This window comes from Micromys minutus, assembly GCF_963924665.1.
Source record: "Micromys minutus genome assembly, chromosome: 2".
Classification (NCBI taxonomy): domain Eukaryota; kingdom Metazoa; phylum Chordata; class Mammalia; order Rodentia; family Muridae; genus Micromys; species Micromys minutus.
The window spans coordinates 1,143,496-1,147,672 of NC_137971.1; positions in this window are offsets into that span (position 1 = coordinate 1,143,496).

Genomic DNA, 4,177 nt, shown 5'->3' on the forward strand with positions numbered 1-4,177 from the left:
CAGTGGCTCACCTCCTCCAAAGTTCTGAAACCTCCCAAAACAGTGCCAGCAGCTGGGGAACAAGGATTCAAACACACAAGTTTGTGGGCTTTTCACCACAGTGCAGAGGACAGACTCTAGAATATATGCAGAGGATGTGAGGACATGCGCTAGCCCATTCGGCTGTTCACTGGAGCTGCAGACATACGGAAGTTAAAGGGAGGATTTGAAACCCCCCCCCACACACACACATGCACACACACACACACACATAGACACACACACAGAGATACACACATAGACACACACACAGAGATACACACACACACACACACACACACACATAGACACACACACAGAGATACACACATAGACACACACAGAGAGATACACACACACACACACACACACACCACTTCTGTAACTATCTCCCATCTCCTGCATCGTGGTTACGGAGAAGCTGAGACAAAGTGAATAAAAACCGATTTAAATTTCAACAACTTGCTCACTGAACAAATTGGTTTTCTAGCTTGTTGACTTTTCTTCTTTCCTTTTGTGAATACATATGTACCAGACATGCACTGATGCAGAGGCTTAAGATGAAGCTGCTCAGTCCTTGAGTATTTTATGGCACATTGTCTCTCTCACTGAAGCAGAAGATCACACCTCCTGCCCCATCTGGTCAGAGGATGCATTTAGCATCTGAAGAGATGACTTCCAAGTTTGAAAAGTTTTTAAGTTTTCCTGGGGTTACAAATTTAATCTCTTCATTTCAGCAGAAACTCTCCCCTCCCTTTCGGCACAATATACTAACCGGGAAGACGACTTTATTCATCGGGACATTCTAAAGCACTTAGTAAAACAGCCACTTGACATTTAACACTTCTCCCCCTTGGAAACAGATTTATCTTTATCAGGATTTGAAGTGATAAATACGCCAAATGTAAATGGACACCTCGTGGTGACTTCGAGTTGTTATCTACCCCGTACCACTGAAGTGTAATAAATAGACGCTTTAAGTACTTGATCCTAAAGGTCTCTTCTTGAACTCGGGTGTAAGCTATCTAAACAGTTGAAAGGAGATTTATAGTTATGAAGAGGCCTCTATGTCAAGAAAAGTTTTAGGATATTCTATAATAAATTAGCAATAAATGGATACAGGTGACTGTGGAATTTATGAACTTTAATGCTTTAATACCGCACTAAAGAAAAACTAATTATTAAGGTCCTAAAGGGTAATATAAAAATACCATCTACAAATTGTCAAATTAAGCCATTAGTCCTAGGTATTTGAGGTAGTTTTTTTCTTTTTTCTTTTTCCTTTTTTTTTTTTAAACGACTCAGCCTGAAAGACAGAAACAAATAAATTGGAAAAAAAATAGTTCATTAACTAGCAGAATAGCAATGGTCAAGCCTCTCAGTAGAAACCGTAGAATTTAAAGTTAATTTTTTTCTCTTTCTACTTAAAAATAATCATTCTTTCAGCACATCAGTGAAATGATATTTATGTTTTCCAAAAAAGATTATTTTCACTTGATTCTCACAAAGTATTCATTGAATACTTACTTTCCCCCAAGTGCTCATAAAATACATGAGAGATCCCAGAAAAGTTATCTGAGTGGAAGATTAAAAAAAAGAAGAAGAACCAAATTTAGGCAACATGAAGGTTTTTGAATGTCCTTTTCTGCAAGAAATTCCAATCAAGGGCCTGCGAATAGGGAGGCATCATCTCCACTTTCATCTTTAGTTTGTTGTAAGAAAAAAAAAAACTCACCCCCTTTTATTCCTAATTTGAACCTCACCAGGAGGTGGATGGGTTTATTTCCTGGAGGGAAGATACTATTATAAGACTTCAGGTTAAGTGGCCTTCCAGTTTCCTGTCTCCTACCCATCTAAAATCTGTTCTCCACACTAAAACCAAGAAGGTTTTACTTTGAGGGGGGGTTGATGGCCTGTAACTCCCCAGTCCTGGGTCCATAGCTACTCCCTTCTGACTTTCAAGCATGGTTCTTCCTGCACAGGGGTGACCGGCCATGCTGGAGGCAAGCTCTGGGCTCTTTTCTAATTTTTTTTTTTTTTTTTTTTTTTTTTTTTTTTAAGGAAAAGCTCTAATGCCCTTCTTAAGTGGACAAACCACCCTGTCATAATCAATTGTTTTCTGGATGCTTCTTTGCCATTGAATTTCTACCTTTAAAGTCGACTATATGTACAAAGGTCATTTTCACTACTCAGTTGGAAACTGGGAGGCAGGGACCTATTTTCCCACTTTTTTGTTCCCAGAATCTAAGTATATAGTGGAAGAATAGTGTCAGTTAATGGCTTACTGAATAAAAATCCGGAGAAAAGATATTAAAGGGAAAAGGGACTGACTGGGAGACGGGTTGGTGTGCCTTTCCTCCATGTATCTAAAGCTAAGGTCAGAGAAAAGTCTTGAGGAACCAAGGTGTTACCAGTGATGAGGACTGGCAAGGTCTCAAAGACAGAGCCCAGATGCCACGTGCATCAATGACTCCAGGTTCCTATCACGACCCAAGAAAGAATCCAGAAAAAGCACAAAGGAAGAATTGAAGGAAAGGTAACCCAGAAGGAAAGTACACACTCCAGGGATAAGGGTAAGTTTCTTGAGAAACCTGTGCATTGTCACAGAAATTGGATAGCTCCGTATGGACAAACAAATTTTGAAGATGGGGAGGATTGCCATGAGTTAAGGCAGGGAAGAAGGTACATAGATATATATGATAAAGATAGAGATTAAGATACAGGCACATATAGGGGTGGTTCTGATGTTGTCTGTTCCCCCAATTAGTTCTTGATCTGTCAGTAAAGAAGCTGTGGGCCAATTGCGGGAATTAATGGGACTTCCAGGTCCCTAGAGGAAAGAGACAAATGCAAGAGAGGAGGAGGGAGTTTGCCGTGGAGAAAAGCTGACCAAACATGTGAGGTCTCAGGTGGAGCCGTGAACGCTCCTACAGGCAGGCAGGGGGATGTAACTGAGCAACTAAGACTATATTTTCCCACCCCCAGAGTGGTGCCTCGGTGCTTCCCTACAGCACCATGTGTGATGGTGTGGAGTAATCACAGTCAAACTCCCCACATTCTGCCTCCCCCAGAGGCCATGCCCAGTGGGTGGACAAGAATGCTCTTGTCTGTGTCTATATAAAGAGAAGTATTTAGGCTGCAGTTAGGAGTTATGTTTGGTTAGTAAAATGATGGCAGTGGGTTCTTCTCTTAGATAAATGATCTCACCAACTCCTCCCACTGGCCCTTTGGGAGCTAGCTAGGTTTTTGGTATGAGACATAATTTTGTTGGTTTAGGTTTTTCAAAACCTACTTTAGTAAGGGTTCTTAAAGACTTTGACCTCCCTTACACCACAAACCAAAGGTGGGGGAGAAGATGGCTGATAGGAAAGGGAAACATGAACTTAGAATTAGTCCTTTGGGGCAATCCCAGTCTTTATTGTCAGTAGTAGAGAACACTAGCAAAACAGCAAACATGAATCAGAAGCAGCAGCTTCATCCTGAAGAAATCACAAGGCTCCACTGCCTCCACCAAAGCGGCAAGTACCACCAGAAGTTCTCTGGTGCATTTCACTCTAGAAAGTCACTACAAGCAAAGATCAGAGAAGAAAGCAAGACGAACCAATGCCAGAGTGTTATCAGGAAAGACCAGCATCGGAGAAGCCCAATGAGGACCACACTGTCTGTTGGGTTATACGTCTACTCCTTCCAAACATCATGTGTCCTCTGAAGCATCTGCTCCAGCAAAACATCACACGTCTCTTCACCAGGCAGCTTCTAGAGAAACACCACATGTCTGTTCTCAGTAAAACATCCTCCCACGTGTTTACTTCATCAAAACATCCTATCATAAGGATCTCCAATGAAACCAGACTTTTCCACTTCATAATTTCCCTCATGTTGAGTGGACCTTAAGCCCAATGGGAATGTTATTGTAAACTGACAAAATGTGAAAGTGACTACTGTAACCTTAGGTATATCTTGCCATGCTGGCCATTGTTTTGGTTAATAGGCATCACATCTGGTTAGGACTATGAATTGCTTCCCTTCCTTGTCAGCTTTCCCAGCACCTTCTGGTACTATGAAAGCTAGCCTTCAAGGAGAAGGCCTTCAACTCACATCCAGCTTAAATCCTTCAAATGTGCACTAAGTCTTCAGCAGCAGGGGTTTACCTTCAACC